Genomic DNA, 17178 nt, shown 5'->3' on the forward strand with positions numbered 1-17178 from the left:
AAGGTAATTGACCCATCTATTGGTAAGTTGATACTAACAGAGGGCAGGCCAGGTGGCCAGCCTGGACTCTCCAAAGCACAGTGGCAGATCACAAGCTAATGCTATCTGAGACAGTGTTTCACAAATTGGGCAGCCATAAATTACGACTGTGTTTAGAACTGAAGTGTCATGACCGTGGGATACAGGATGTCTCCAGAAGTGTGTTTATATTCAGCTGAATCACCAGTGTGCCAAAAAAATTCATTGGAAAAGCTTTGCTGTAAACAGCAGGTTGTAGCTCAGGGGATAGTGCCAGAGCACACAGCTTGTCAAAGTAATCAGCTCCTGCCTCCAGCCAGCTGCAGACATGTCCTGGCAGCTCCTGGTTGAACAAAACAAAAAGAGGACCTTGGGAATCTCCTTAAACACAGATAGCCAATAAAGTTTGGGGTTGCTTTGTTTATTTTTGTTTTCTGTATCTACTTTCTAGTTTCTTAATTTATTTTGCTTTTCATCCGGTCATCTGGCAGCTGTCACCTGGCTTGGTAAATACTTTCAGCAGAAGCTGGCAAGAGTTCAGGTGGCCTGACTTCAAAGGAGAGCAATATAACAAATATCCACTAAATTGCACCTAGGCATTAAGCCACACATGCTTAAATTAGACTCTCCTGCTACCTTCTGGAAGGAAGTTGTGCAAGGAGAAGCTATAAAAGAAGAGATGCCTTCTAAGCAAGTCAAACTAGGAGAGAAGCCAGCTTAATACTGGCTAGATAAAACATGAAATGTCAATGCAAAAAAAAAAAAAAAAAAGGAGGAAGAGATGAAAATTGAAAAACTGTAACAAAGAGCAAGAAAATCAGTCAGCAGTGCAATGAAGTTGTTGACCAAAAAGCAGATGGCAATAAATTGGGGCAGCTTCTAAGAATCCTAGAACTAAGATAAGGAAGCTCAACACCATGAAATATGATGATTTGATACCTGAAGGCAGGCAAATATTCAGGTACTTGAAAGAAGTTCTTATCAAAAAAGTTCAAGTTGGTCATTTAAACAAATGCTGAAATTTAATTATTGCATACAAAACACAAGGAAATTGATACTACAACTACAGAAGAGAGTGGAAAAAGCACGGAGAGTGCTTTGCTTTGCTGAAGGTGGGTCTCCGGCATAAACCAGCAGGAGCCCAGCTCACGCTGCACAGGCCGAGACATGCACCTCATATTCAATCTGCTCTGCGTGTGGCAGGAGTCAGAGAGAGCCTGCCTGGGGGCAGGAAGAGGATTTTGCCTCCTCCAGTCTAAGGGTATGAACCCAGTAGGACACTTTTAGTTAAAAATACTGGAAACTTCCTCACATGAATAGGAAATATGCTCTCTCTTTGGCAAAGACAGAGCAGATTCTTAGAGAAGGCTGCAATTACTTGGGTTAAGTGCACAAGCTACATCTGGGATGGGGATATTGCTCAGTGTATTTGGCAAATTAAGTTATTTCAAGGTAATGCAAATAGAAACAGATTGCTCTTTTTTAAAGGGTGGTGAAGAAGGAAGAAGCACTGGACTCTGTCTTTCATGAGTCAGAAAAAAATGACTTGGCTGAAAGAGGCAAGTAAATTACTGAAGGTACACCTGAGTGTAAGTAGGGATGGACATACCAAAAGTGTGATAGTATCCCATTTCCACTCTGCCCACCAAGAGATTTCTTGGACTATATTTGTCCTCTCTGACATGTATGGACATGCCTTTTTGATTTCTTTAAGGACTCCTCATAAGAAAGCACTAGATCTGAAGATGCATGGCCAAAGTCTGCCATCATCACTTAGCTGGAATTTCAAAACATTTATAAAATGTGAACTAGTTCAGACAGGGCAATGCAGATTCAACCCAGTCTTCATGGGTGAAATGTTCTAGTTCAGCAGTAAGCTGAACACAAAGGGTTCATAGAGCTGTGTCAGGAGAGTTTAAAAGGTAAATACAAAGATGAGAGAGGACAAATCTGCTGCAATTTGACATTCCCAGTGCAGACGTCTGCTTTGGCATAGGGCTCTCTCTGCAGTCAAAACTTGGTACTTGTGCAAACAAACAGCACCTTGAGATTGCCACTTTCTCTCCAGTGACTGAGGAGGGTAGACAGGGTAATCAGCTCAGCTGCAAATGCTTCCTACATAGATGCACAAAAACAAGTTAGAAGATTAAGTGGTGTTGGACCAGAAGATTTACAGAGTTTCCTTCCAGCCTCAACCATTCTGTGAAGCTTAGGCCAAGTGCCAACATGTAAAATTGGAGCAGCCAAAGGCAACTGCCCCTCAGGTCACTCAAATTAGCTGTAAGTCTAGTCTTGCCCAGCATTTGAAGTGAAAACAGGATGGGCATGAGGGGTCAGACATATTATCCCTTGATTTACTCATCTGGGTGAAAAAATGCAAACTTTGACAAGAGAGTGTGTGCAGAGGCTCATAAAGTGATTATCATAAAAGCAAAAGAAGACTCACTGAAGTGTCTGTCTTGTTACTGACAGCCTTAATTTTCTTAAGATATTGATCTGTGTGCCATTAGCCATTTTTAAAAAGAGATCAACTGAAACTGTGACTCTTGGGAACAGAATAAACAACTTTTTATATTCTGAAACTTAATCAATTACTAAATAATATTTTTTTTATCCTTTGTAACCAGAGAAACGGACGCTGAACTGATGTCCAAGCTCCTGAGGAATATAAAGTGCCTTGGACTGGAGGAAATAAATGTGCAACTGCCATAGGAAAAGGGAACAACAAAAATGGCATGTTTCTGAGGAGACTATGATGGCCAAAGAAGGAACTAACTTGGAAAAGATCACCTTATTTTCCTGAAAGCCTCATTCTGCCACTAGTCTCTGGAAATAGATCAACTCAGAGGAGTAAGTATAATCATCTCCAAGCCATTTATGAGTCTGAGATTAAAGTAGGTTGGTGGGGTGTGAAGAAATATGGAGATGTGAGGAAAAGAAAATGCTCCTCTGCGACTGCTGTCAAATACAGCATCCAACTGCCCATAGGCTGATTGCATTACAGAGGAAATGTAATACATTTTGTAATCATCCTAGGATTTGGATTTCAGTATTCTTTAGGTGTTTGTTTTAATGAAATTGTCTAGGTCCTCCAGGAGCATCTTGACTTGTGATGGCCATAATTCCCACCCCAAAAAATCCCTTAAAATTCCTCCATTCTTTTAATGAATTTGGGAAAGAAAAACCAAACCAAACAAAAACAAACAAATAAAAAAAATCAAACAAAAAAAATCCAACCAGAAATAACCTTTCTCACTTGTCTAAAACACTGCTAAGTAATAGCAAGTAACTTGGACAATTGGACTTCCATGGCAGCTGTATTGGACTAATGGCTGTTCAGAAGAAAAGGTTTATATTACTTTATGTGCCCTTTCTCTTTTCAGCACTTTCAGCCTTGAGGATTTTATGAGTAAATCCAAGAAAAATACTTGGGTGTACAGTGACAATATCAAAAATGTACATTTACTAGACAAATGAATTTTGTTAAGAAAGCCAGGATCATGACAAAGAGAAAATTAAGGAGAGAAGGAGAAGAAGAAAAAACAAAATGTCAGAATTCTTGGTGACTATTGAAACTACTCCTTGTCTGACTCCAAAACAGATAGAGAAGAAGGAATGCATTAGGTTGTCATTGGCAATTTTATATTCAACCTCTTTCTTCCTTTCCTGATATGGTCAGTTCACGAGGGATCTGATTCCTCACTTTGCTATCCAGTTTGAAATCAGGTAATCATGAAAGGTAACACCTGTATCTTTTACTGTGCTAAATGAAGCAAACTGTCTTATGTGGCAAGGAAGCAGATGATCTAACAGGTGTATTTAATATTTGAGTATAGTCCTGCTTAGTTTTTACGTTCCTCGCAGAATTATTTCCTCATGTTCCTACCCAAAGGAACATGCCACATTCACAACTGCCAACAATCGCTGTCCTGAAGGAGCAGACAGGCTTTGCTGCTGGTCAGCACCTCCAAGTCCCATGTATGAGATGAGTTAAGGAACAGCGGCAGATGTCACAGCATGATCGATGCAAACTAGGAGTAAATCTCATAAACATGGACTCCTGCACACTACATCAGCAAGGACATGGTGCGGACACCAATCACTTTGAAATCACTTTGTCCCAGATCTTGCAATGCCTCCTGTCTGACTCTACCTTGAACAAGTGCAGCATCTCCAGGCCTGGCCAGTGAATTTTCTGGTATTTGATGCACTCAACTCTAAAGTCACTCACACAAACACACAGTGGAAAAAAATCATCAAGTAATGCTTTTCTGGTAAAAGCATTGCAGGAGGAGCCCACAGCCCCCCAGAAACTAGAAAAGCAGAATTTTTTAAATTTATAGATACTTCTTTTCAGCACACTTTAATAGTCTCCATTATTTAGCTGGTTTTCAATCTCATCCCAAAGCATATTTAAATGTTTGGTTGTTTCTTTCCCTCTCAGATTTTTTGTGATGTTGTCAGCAGTTACAAATGCTAGGCAAAAAAAGCATTACAAATGCTAGACCACATTTATGTATTCTCATATCCTAGCCCTCTGCAGCTTCTGAAATTGGGGCCTGTGCCCTTCTCATCAGGGATTTCTGTGGACTCTCTCCTGGGATGGCAGAACCACCACTTCCATCTTCAGTGGCCTAGTTCAGATTTCCTACTCCATCCCCTCACCTCCAAACATTACTCCCTCTTTTAATTTTCATTCTCTGCTTTCTCTGCTGACTGCAGTTGGTTTAAGCAAATGAAAAATGAAAAAAACAAGGGTCGTAGGTGCTGCTTTAAATGGAGTGCCCCCAGATCTGCCCCTCAAGTGAATCCTGCAAAGGTTAACCTGCATGACTGTTGTAAGTGCAGCTGCTGTCACAGGAGCCTGGAAAGACCAGCCCCATGACCCATTTTAAACACACAATCCCTGATTCATGGCAGAAACCTCATTATGGACATTCATTTTTTTTAAAAAGTGCTGAGTGGTGGGTAACAACATATCTTCAAATTAAATCCAGTTCAATAAATAGCACAAAATTAAATCATTCAAGGTCTGCTCTGCCTTGAGCTATACTTAAGCCCTGTGCATGATTAACAGATTAGAATGCAAAAAAAAAAAAAGCAGCTTAATCTGTCCACTGCAGAGATACTTTTATTCCCTTGTGCTACAAATTGTTTTATCTCTGGATACTACACCAGTCTGCTCTGCCTGTAGGCCTGAGCAGATGGTGTGGCTAGAGGAGCACTGAATTTCCAATTTACCCTGAAACCTGGATATTTGTGTTTTGTCCTTTGAATGATAATACTGTTTTCAATTCTTGCAAAGAACTATGTATTTCATTCATTACAGTGGTATTCCCAGTCAAGATCAACACAAACAAATGCTGAGAGGATCAGATTGGTCCCAAGCCATGCAGTAATTCAGTATAAAAGAAAAGGCAGTGGCATCCAGATAGCCTAAATCCTACCTTCATGCCTTATCTGTAACAACACACTATGTGCTATGTGGCTGTCACTTAAACATCCTTTAAATTAGCACTTTATATTCGGACATTTAAATCCTAAATATTCCTCACAACGAACTTCAATTAATTAACAAAGACAGCATTCCAAGCTTTTATTCTCTTAAATGGAGCCTACTTTTACTTTTTTAAATAAGACTGCATAGCTGTATAAGTACACCACTGCACTTAAAATAAAAGCAACTAAAGTAGAATAATATAAAGTTTAGTCCAACAGAATTTAATCTAAATTCTTCTGGCACAGCAGGACCATGTTTCACTCTCAGCAGAAACTGAGAGGTGAGAGGGTTCAGCCTTGTGCAGGATGAAGCCATTTGCAATATTACATACGCTGTGCATAGCACTGACAACAAAGAGAATCAGGCACACATTGAGACCACGCACAGGTCTCAATTAGAAATATCACTGCGAGGCCTTTGGCACTTAAATAACCAGAAAATTGTTGTCATCATTTGCATTTCATAGCTGAAACTCAAATATAGGGACATATCAGAATAGCAATGAGACACACTGGCACATTCATGTATTTTTAAATATGAAAAAGACCACCCTGCTGTAGCAGGTGACATTTTACAGTCTGCTCTGATACCCTCCTTCAATCATGCCAGCTACTTCCAGAAGATGTTTTCTGCCAAAGTGCCTGAACAAATTAGAAACCTGCTGGCACAGGGGATTTTACAAATTGAGCAGTGGGATTTTAATTTAGTGATTCTCTTAAATATAACACCCTTAAACCCCTCTGTGGGCTTACAAGCTACATGGCCAAGTCAGACTTGCCTCAGGTGCAAAATCCCAATGACAATCAGCCTGCACCAGCTGTAAAAGCAGCGGGCTAGTGAGTACCACTGTAGGGTGGTGGTATGTCACCTGCAGCTGCTGAGGCACAGGCTCATGTGAAAAGACAAAACCTGTCCTAGGAATAGGTTTATCTGTGATATGGTTTCCTTCTGGTAAGGTTTTATGCAGTTTTCCTCTATTGAGATTTCAGAAGTGAGTCAGGTGATATATGACCCAGTTTTGAACAGGAAGGTAACCCCAACTTGCTATGCTACTGTGAGCATGTGTAGTCTTTTGACTTTAAGTACAACTAAAGAAAAGTAGAGTTGATTGAATAAATCATTAGTTCTTTGTCATAAGTTTTAAATGAATTGATGTTTGAACAGCAAGCTTTGTTGTGTTAGAGGTTTTTTCCTAACAGTAATTTCAGTAGTGACTTCTACTAAAACAAAGGCAATGTGGTTTTAAGACCGTTCAGTGTGATAAGGCTGTGCTGAGAAATTAAAAAGCTGTTTGTATGTGTCATACTAATTTTCTGAAGAAATATATCATAATAGCAGTCTATAATGTTGAAAATTGTGAGAGCTTTTTCAGTTGCTTGCATAAAAATAACTGCATTTTTAGTGCCCAGCTTCAAACTTAAGTGGCCATGATTCTCATACCTGATTGATCTGTAAATCTTGGAGTTTGGATTGTGCAAAACCCCTAAAAAATACTCAGTTGAGCCTGAGACATCTGATATTTGAGGACAGACTGACTTTCCAGACTCCTCAAAACGGAAAATCACATGAAAACATCTCATTGTCAACAGCTAAGCCTCCCAGATTCTCTCCAGTTCACCTTGAAGCGGTGAGAAAACAACATTTTATGTGATGAGCTCATTGCCTGCAGTGCCAGACTCTGCCCTTCCAGAATCCCAGGTGCTGGGGAAAGTCTGTGAACCCCAGCTTTTCCCACCTTTTATTTTCAGTCATTTATTATCATTGCCAAAGGGACATCCATAGCCATGTTCTTTTTACAGCAAGGGCACTGAAAGTTTTGCATATGCCAGGTGTAGGATGCCTATGTCTATACACAGCCCAGACAACATCAGCAACCAAAGAGACACAGCCAAAAAGATTTGCCCCAAAATCTCAGCATCTTTCAGACATGTCAAATTTGCTGGGAACATGCTGATCAGCTGGGCTCCTGCGATTGGTCTGAGTATGTCCAACCAACCATTTTAAGTTTGTCCAGCATGGCTGGAAAGGCAACAGGGTTGGCCACCAGAAGTTCAAAGACTGCAGAAACTAAGAGTATATCAGCAGCACTCCAGCCAGAGCTGCAGGAAGGTCCCCAGCTGCATTGAATGATTTTTAGAGTTGAATGCTGTATGGCTGGGGGAGGAAAAAAAAAAAACAACAAACTGTCAGTAAGGCAGGAGAGTGTAGGTGAGAAATTTTTCCCCAGATTTAACATGATCCTAAACATTTTCTTAAATAGAATCTGTGAATGATTCTTTGCATCTAAAATAACCTAGAGATTTGAGACTTTTGTGTGCTTTTGTTTAATTAATGTTTGTTACAAGACCTACTGAAACTACTTTTCTCATGTTTATATTATAAAGGCTCTGTGATAGTAATGTGAGACCAACAGGAATAATCCCATCTGCATAACAGAAACTAAAGGGAGATCTGTAACTGATTTAATTTTATCATGTTTCAACCACTAAATACATCTTTTTACATCAGAAATAGGCAATAAGTTGCATTTCTGTCAATAGGTAACAGATGAGTATGCCACTCTATCAAAATGAAACTATAGCCTGTTATTACGCTTACGACTCTTGCAGCCACATCCAGACTTTGGATCCAGCAGCACACCCTTCCAAGGATGTTGCTTCAGGACTGATGCAGGCTGACAAAGAAAGGGAAAAGAGCAGACAGAGTTAATCAAGCACGAAAACTGCAAGGTGCAGACAGGAAATACCCTTTCTGGTTTTAAGTAATTTGGTTTAGTTTGTTATAAAACTTATATTGTTCAAAGAGACACGGAGAAAATGAATCCTTTTGGATTCCTGAACTTCAAAATTACACATCTTAAAATGATAATAGAAAGACAGCAGCTCAATTTGATTAGCAAATCAATTGGGATTGAAACATTAGCCATATGTTCTTTCATTTGTTTTGGTTTTTTTTTTCCAAACATAAATAGAGAAACGTATTTTTAATTTTACAATCCTTTTCTGCTTTCCATTTTCTATAAATACTGTTCAAAGCTTTTTGGATTACAGTGAAAACCTATGTATTTTTGTAGCTGAGAAGATACTTAATTACCTACTGACTGCTGAGGGTACTGATGACTGACACATATCCATCATTTGAAAAATTGAGATTTGTCACTATAATTACTAAACGTATCAAGTTATTTTAAACTTCTTTATAGTCTTCCCATTCAGTGGCAGCAGAAATTGAGACAGCATTCAGCGAAGCCACAACTTTGGTGTTGATACTCATCAGAAGACATTTGGAGGCATCACTAATTAAATCAGAAAAGATATTAAATGCTTTTTACTAGAGTATGTTGTTGGACAGAAGGAATTGTGGTTGAAGCAGTAGAACTCCATCCTGCAACATGCCAGGCTGGAACTCGGATCACAGGAAGCTCTTATTTGGGCCATGTAGGGAAGGAAAACAGGTCTCTTAACACAAACAGCGATAATTACTTTAATTGTTTTTGCAGGACCCCTTTAAAGAGAAACTCAATTTTTTAGGACTCTCACAGTATAAAGGTAAGTTAATGAAGTAAATAGACACAGAGCATCTTAGATCCCAGACAAAACATTTAAGCAAACTGATCTATTTGACTTCCTTGCAGAATAACTGTCAGTATTCCCCAGAGGAAGAAAGATGGCACTGAGAAATCCCTAGGCTTCATCTGAACCCTTGAAGTCAGTAAAGCCAAACTACTGTGAGAAGTGGTGATTTAGATTTTTCTACAAAACCCTTTTGATGGTACTATAAGGTGCAGTACATCAAAGCCCAAGATACTCTTGAATAAAGGTAGTTCATACTGAAAAGGGGAAAAAAAAACCCCAATTTTATAAGAGCAAGAAACAAGAAGCATCAAGAATGAAGGAACTAACATTAAAGAGTTTTTCGAAGTACCAGGCATGGCTCAATTGACTGATAACCTTGATAACTATCAGTAAGTCACAATGTCAGGGTCCAGGAGAGCTGGATGAGTGCCATGTACTCCTGACCAAGTCTGTGCTCTTAGGAGGTATCCCTCAGGAGATGACTTAAATCAGAGCCTCAAGGAAGGTCCTCAGTGTTCCACAGATGAAAGTCTGCTATGGCTGAGTTACTCAAGAGGCAAGGTCATAACACTGCTAAGAAATGCCTTTATTTCAAGTCCTTCTATAGACCATGAACTTGGGTGAACCTCTTTGGAAGCTTATCACCACCACCAAGTAGACAAAACTCCCAAAAAACTAAAATGTAAAGCAACCGTTTAGCTCCCTAGTTCGGCTAAGTTTGGAAGCAGGCATGACTCTTCATGGTGAAGTTATTTGACTCAGTCCTCACCCCCTTTGCAAAACAGATGTGTATGGATCAAGAAGAGAAGACAGATCCTTGCCATGTTTGTGTTACATTTTCAAGGGGATATACAGACAATAACCTGCTAGTATGTGTCTACTTTTTTAGCAACTCTGGATGAGTACAAGTGGGAAAGCCTGGCCCCTTTCAGCAGCAACTCAGCTCAGATGTAGGTGGGTGTCAGCAAAGTGACTCTTGGCAGAAATGAAAGCCAAAGGTGCAGAAAACTGTCAGTTACAAAATGTTGAGCCCCTGAGGGCACCCACTGTCCCCGTCAAATCCCATGGGGCTCCCCTACCCTCCCATGGTCAAGGATCCCATTTCAGCCCAGCCTGTACCCATCAGTCAGGTAAGGTCCCCATTAGAGTTAGCTTGCTTGAGGAAACTTACCTTCCTCAGAACTCAGATGGAGGCAGCTGTGGCAACAATTTCAAATACTTAAAATATTAGAAAATTTAGTAAAACTTTCCTCCTGCTTTGCCAGTAGTCTTGCAGTGTTTTCAGGGGGTATTTCCCAATGGTAGGTTGGAGGAGAAATCACAAAAATCTCCACCCAGTAAAACCACAAAGTATGACTATTTCTCAAAACAAGATGCAAAGTAGGGGCATTTCACCACAGTACCAAAACAAACATGAACAGTCCTCTGTAGATCCTGCCTAGGCAGCTGCTTCAGCTTCAAATGGATCAATACTTTTCCTTGGAGGCTGGGTGACAGGACCATCCAACAAGAGGATAAACAAAAAAAAGCCCATAGGTAAGAGGACTGAAGACAGTGAAGGAAGGATAAAGGAAAAATCAACCACCACTGACAAGTACGACAGCAAAAGAAACTAGGATAAAGTTTCCTGTAGGCAGAGCAGAGGTATAGGGAGTTCAAATACATGCTCCAGCCATGGCCATTCCTCATGGCCAGCAAGCTGGAGCAGCCTGATTTGACGACCAGCAATGCCTGCATGCTCTTCTCCATATAGCAAAGTCCAGCAGCTAATAAATGATGTGTGAAATCTGTTTGGACAGAGGATCAGGTTTTCCCAGAACATTTCCATAGTCAGCCCAGTTCTTCTGAGCGAACCTGAGGAGTATTGTAGAAACTGTGCTGAAATCAGCTTGAAGTTTTCAGGATGTATTTGAATATTTTCTGTCCAAGATGCATAGTTGAAATAAATTTTTGCAGCAGATCTGCAATTGCATGTAACTTTTTTTATTTTTGTTCAGCTAGAAAAACAGTTATCTCTCCTTATTAAATCAGCCTCTATATCCTGTAATGACCTTTTGCTGTGTGCTTTTTTTCTGTTCACCTGCTTGTTTCATGAGCTAGGCTTGTGTGTTTTCTCTTCGTTTTTCTAATGGCAATAATGAGAGTGAAGCTACTGAAGAGCAGATGATTTCTGTGCTAAAGCTTTAGTAAATTTTGTGAGGCAATTTTCACAGTCATATAAAACCTGAAACAGCATTGAATTGTCTATGTAGCTAAAGTAACAAAGAGCCTGACAATTAACATTTGCATAGCAAAAACTGCCCAGAGAAAACTTAAGCAGCATACAAGTTCTTTGTTGACAGAGGTTTACAGTCAAACCAAAATGTTTTTCATCCAGTGTTTAAAGCATACAGGCATAGGGATGCCTCACTAAATAAATGGTGTGCTGCAGGTGCATAATTGTGCTGTGACTGTGCTTTGGAGAAGTTTTGTAAAGCTTGTAGTGAAGGCCCAAAGCAAGAGACTAACACCAATTTTCAAATCTGCTGCACTCATTAGACAGCTGAAAAAAGAAATTGTGGACTGCTGACTACCATTCCAGTCAGAAACCCCTAATTAACAGCATAACAAGCCCAGAGAGGACTTCTTCATTAATAACCAGTAATGACAGGCAGAGAGTTAAACTGGTTGCCAGAAGTTCCAGGAACACAGGAATTTCCCATAATCAATACCTTTTTGCCTGCTAACGTTTTCCTCGTGAAAGTTAAATAAACTGGCACAAGCATATACAAGAGTAATTTTCAAGTGAATTATACATTCTGGCATTTGTCTTTCTTCCATACAGGCACAGTAATGTCTCCTGTGAATAATTTGAAGAAATTATTCAGAAATTCTGAACTTGGAAAATTATCTTTAGAAAACTTGATGGGACATATTTATAAAGTAGGTGCAATGATTGAGCACTCAGCATTTTCGTTTGCATATGCCAGTACATATTTGCACATATGACTGAAGTGAATAAAAAGACAGATAGATACTCAGTCTAAAAATTATATTCTGTACATGAAAGCATTGCCTTAGGAAGCTGCAGGAGAATTGCAAGTATTTTGTTACAATAGCTATCAGTGTGGTTACTTCGGGGAAAAAAAAACCCTGTTAAAAATAGGTCTTAAATTTTCTAGTTCATTTCTTCGCTTGAGTGAACTGTGAAAGAATTAGTTCCCTAATTATGCCAACACAATGGCTTAACTTGTTGAGTTGCAAAAGCTCGCTGTTAATCAGCATCTCTAATGCAGTAATAGTAAGCCTGTGACAATGAGAGAAAACAGAAAAAGATTCACAGTCTCTGCCATTAAAAACTATTATTTCCCACACATTTTAGTATAGAGGCAGTTCTTGTACTCAAAACTGTGAGACCCCAAACACATTACCATAGGAATAATTTTACTTTGGTAGCTACTGTTAATTGCCAGGCAGTGTGATGGAGGTGCTGGCTATTGGTGTAGTTAAGTGTTTCTGGGCTGTGAAAGAACTGTCTTTCTGCTAATGGGACAACAGAGCCCACTCTACAGGGGAGAGGTTTAAAGTCTCCAGATTAGAGTCATCCTTGGTGGCATTTAGGAAGACTCGAGTTATATTAGCACTGAGTTGGATCACGGAATAGATGCTTCTTTCTTTCATTGCTGCTGATTTATCTGAATTTACACTGTTGTAAATAACAGACTTCCTTCTGAGCTTCCTCTTGAACCTCAACAAATTCATAAGCTTGCTTTGCTCTGCCTTCCACCTGCACTTTCTTATTACATTTTCTAGTAGCATTTTCTATCATCTTCAATGATGGCATTAGCTTCCTTTCTTAGAGGAAGTTAGAGGAGCTCACAAGATCACTGATGACATGTTTTAAATTTAAAAAAACCCCAAACCTTCCTGCTTCCTTTTTTTTTTTTTTTTTTTTTTGCCATTTCAATACTCAGGTCTCACATTCTTGGGAAGACACAGACAACCCCTACTCTGACAATTACACAATTACAGTGTAGTATATTAGTTATCTCTTAATTTTTAAATAAATCAAAAGCAGAAATAAAACATCTCTGCTTCTCTTGGGTGCAGAAGAGCTCCCCTAGCTAGGTACCCATCAGGCTGCAGCTGGTTCAGCAATACTGAACTGGGCTATCAAGCATCCCTTAGCCCAAACACAGGCTGCAGTGCTGAATTTGGCTTAATCTGAACACCTTCTCAGCTCACTCTCTGTGTCCAGCTCTTATGTCAGGAAGCAGAGAGCAACAGCATGCCTAACTTTCCATCTTTACCAGTTCTTAGGAATAACTGGAGAAATTTGGGAGAGAAGGGAGCAATGCATCCCCTCCCTTCCAACTCCACATATGCTATTGGTGCCCAAACTCGACTGCCAGCTCCCCTCAGTCTGAGGGGTACAGAGGAATCTCAGCCTTTCTGCTGCCCCTGCTCTTTTGCAGAGACATTGGGTGGTATGAGCTGCATGGTGAGTATGTGATTGTATTAACCAAAACCTGACACTGTACAGAATCACAGAATATGCTGAGCTGGAAGGGACCCTCAAGGATCATTGAGTCCAGCTCCTGGCCCTGCACAGCACCATCCCCAAGAGTCCCATCACGTGCCTGAGAGTGTTGTCCAAATGGTTCTTGAACTCTATCAGGCTGGTGCTGTGACAACTTCCCTGGGGAGCTGTTCCAGTGCCCAACCACCCTCTGGGTGAAGAACCTTTTTCTAATATCTAAACTAAACCTCCCATGGCACAACTTCAGGCCGTTCCCTCAGGCTGTGTCACTGTTCACCACAGAGAAGAGATCAGTGCCTGCTCCTCCTCTTCACCTCATGAGGAAGTTGTAGACTGCCATGAGGCCTCCCCTCAGTCTCCTCCTCTTCAGGCTGAACAGACCAAGTGCTCTTAGCCACTCCTCATATGGCATCCCCTCGAGGCCCTTCACCATCTTTGTTGCCCTCCTTTGGATGCTCTCTAATATTTTAATATCTTTCTTATATTGCAGCACCCAAAACTACACACAATATTCAAGGTGAGGCCACCCCAGTGCAGAGCAGAGCAGGACAATCCCCTCCCTTGCCTGGTTGGTGATGCTGTGCCTGATGTTCCCCAGGACATAGCTGGCCCTCCTGGCTGCCAGGGCACACTGATGGCTCATGTTCAACTTGATCAGGACCTCCAGGTCCCTTTCCATGGTGCTGCTTTCCAGCATCTCATTCCTCAGTCTGTCCATACATTCTGCCCCATCCCAGGTGCAGAATCTGGCACTTTCACTTGTTGAACTTCATACTGTAGGTGATTGCTCAGCCCTCTGATTTGTTGAAGTCTCTCTGCAGGGCCTCCCTGTCTTTGAGGGAGGCAAGAGCTGCTCCCAGTTTTGTATTGTCTGTGAACCTGCTCAGTATCCCTTCCAGTCCTGCATCCAAGCCCTTTATGAAGATGTTGAAGAGCACAGGACCTAAGGTAGAGCCCTGCAGAACCCCACTAGTGACAGGTCACCAGTCTCATGTCACCCCATTCACTGTAACCCTTTCTGCCTGACCCGTGGGCCAGTTGCTCACCCATCCCATGATGTGTCTATCCAGCTGTGTGCTGGACATTCTGTCCAGAAGGATACTGTGAGAGACAGTAGCAAAAGTTTTACTGAAATCCAAAAAAGATTACATCAGCTGGCTTCCCTTGATCAACTAGGTGGGTTACCTTGTCATAAAAGGAAATCAGGTTTGATAAGCAGGACTTTCCTCTCATGAAGCCGTGCTGGCTGTGACCAATAACTGTACACCTGGCTTCTCTCAAATCAGCCCACAGAGAAACTCAGAGGTTTGGACTTGTGCCAGTGTAATGATCAGGAGTACATAGACAAGGTAGTTAAGAACCCCACAGTTCTCCTGCATCATTTTTTTTGTTTTCCTTGCAGGTGCTCAAGAGTGACATCAGGTGTACATGCAGAAAGTTGAATTGCTACCTTCTGAATGTGGCTTTGCATCTGAAGCTGCTTCAAACCTACTGCTTGCCAGCCCTGGATTAGAAGCCTACTCTGCTTTTGTCTTACTTTACACTTTCTTCAGATCCTCTAAATTTCCACTGAGTCTCTCAGAATTTCTGTGGCATTTTTGACCTTTTACAGGTCCTCAATCTCTGTTCCACTTTGGGGGAAAACTATACTGCAAAAAGTCCCTTCTGCATCAGCCATCTCACCTGGACCAGCTTCTCCCTCCCTTTATTCTCAATGTTTCCTTTCTGAAATGTGAGCTACTAAGTCTGGTCCCATATGCGGAACATGTTGTGTTGCACATGTTGGAACATCTGACGACAAAGTAACTTCAAAAATAAGGACATTTGTCCCAGCTTCTTGGCTTCTGGAAGGTTTTTAAGCTGCTACTAACCACGGACTTCCTCTTGGCTGAAGCCTGTGAGTGACAACATGTGCAAGCAGAGAGCTCATTAACAGTCAGGATGTTTGAGGGTGGTGCTTCTTGTGCAAAGCATATTTAATTTTATCAGCAAATCAAGCTATTTTTAGTCACAAAGTACTCTGTGAAAATGACGAGCATGCGAGAGCTGAAAGATTGCGAGATATAGAGGCAACTATTTCTATTTTGAAGCCTCTGCTGAGAAGATAAAAATTATTGAGGCTGAAATGCTGCATTCCAGCATTTACTGTCTCTCTTGACAGTAGAAGCACCGTGGGAGACAGAAGAAAAAAAACTAAGTTAGAGAGATAATACACAGGAAGCCAATGTTATGTTATATTAAAAACAGCCAGTACTTACAGTGGCAAGCTTGGAAACTAGAAAGGAAATACTGCAATACTAAACTATGCAGAACATGTTATACCTATATTCTTTCCCCCTCTCTTTACAAAATAATATTAGGCATAGAATTATCACCAAAAAAATGGCAGGAGCTAGATGCCAAATGGCCAGACTACTTCACAGATCAATGAAGAAGAAGCTGGCTGTCTCCCTTGGGCACAGAACTGTCCCGATCTCAGAAGGAGATGCAGATCATTTGTATAAGTAAGTGGTGTATCTTTATGGTTTATAGAAAACGCCTAAGTCGGGGAAAATCATCCCCCTTATCTGTGCTGAAGAGAGAACACAGTACAGAACTGAAAATCGAGAAAAGAGAAAGCTGATCTCTTCCCACTCTATTCAGACCAGCAGTCCTCTCCCCAACGCTCAAATTAGGTACTTCTTGTGAAGTAGGTATTTCCTTCAGGAAGGTTGGAGCTCAACGATTACAAGTCTAGCTCAGGCACCTGCTGGGTGCAAAATGAATACCGGCTTTGCTGAAATCTCCTTGTGCCAAAAAAAGCCCTAACCCAAAACAACTAAAGTAAACAGCCTAATCCTCTTGCAGTAGGGGAACCGTTACGAAGGTACAGAACAAAACATTTACAGTCATTCTTTTTTGATTTGATAATCTTTTAACAACTATGGTTTTACCTTTACTAAAATATGTAGCCTGTGGTAAAGTTACTTGCATCTTTCATTTTTTCTAGAACAGTTGCCACAGAAGTTTGTAGATCCATTGTCTGAAAAAAAAATCAGCGTAAGATGTACATAGTTTTATTTCTATGGGTTCACATTTGTCTGACAGTCTGTCTTACTCTGTGAGATGTTTCATTCTTTGCAAGACAGCTTTACTTCAGTTAGGCAAGTTTAAGACCTTGATTTTAGTACTCAGACCTAAGTATATGTCATAGAAGCCAGTACAAAATTAGTTTAAAGTAACATGTCTTGTGGCATGGCTCCCTGTCCATCAGTGGTGCTGATGCTACTGCCAACTCCTTACAGAGGGAAAATCCTGGCATCTCAGAGTTATCCATTCTCATCAGCACTTCTCAGGATCCCACCTTGGTAAATCTACCCAAATTACTATTTTGCATGATGCCACATAAGTCAGCTACTCTGGAGAGTCTCAAAATACTAAGTATGCATGGGTTTTGGATGGGGAAGGGGTTTTTTTGGTAAGACTGTAACCTGATTTTGTGTGTTTTTATTCTGCCATCCTCCTTTTAAGGGTCTGGATGAAATCCTGGTATTACTGGGTCAGAGGTGAAACTTACATCGGTGAGT

The 17178-nt window shown here is 40.7% G+C and overlaps 1 long non-coding RNA gene across 1 annotated transcript; it reads right to left on the reverse strand.

Annotated features, from left to right (window-relative positions):
• Positions 1 to 459: 459 nt before the first annotated feature.
• Positions 460 to 13681, reverse strand: LOC121670795. Its single transcript, XR_006018270.1, has 2 exons — positions 8117 to 13681; positions 460 to 7672 (listed from the first exon to the last, which is right to left on the reverse strand). It is a non-coding gene; the product is annotated as an uncharacterized LOC121670795 (long non-coding RNA).
• Between the last annotated feature and the right edge of the window lie 3497 nt (positions 13682 to 17178).

This window comes from Corvus kubaryi, unplaced genomic scaffold, assembly GCF_017639235.1.
Source record: "Corvus kubaryi isolate FWS band 111438036 unplaced genomic scaffold, C.kubaryi_AGA036_p1.0 133, whole genome shotgun sequence".
In the NCBI taxonomy this organism is placed as follows: domain Eukaryota; kingdom Metazoa; phylum Chordata; class Aves; order Passeriformes; family Corvidae; genus Corvus; species Corvus kubaryi.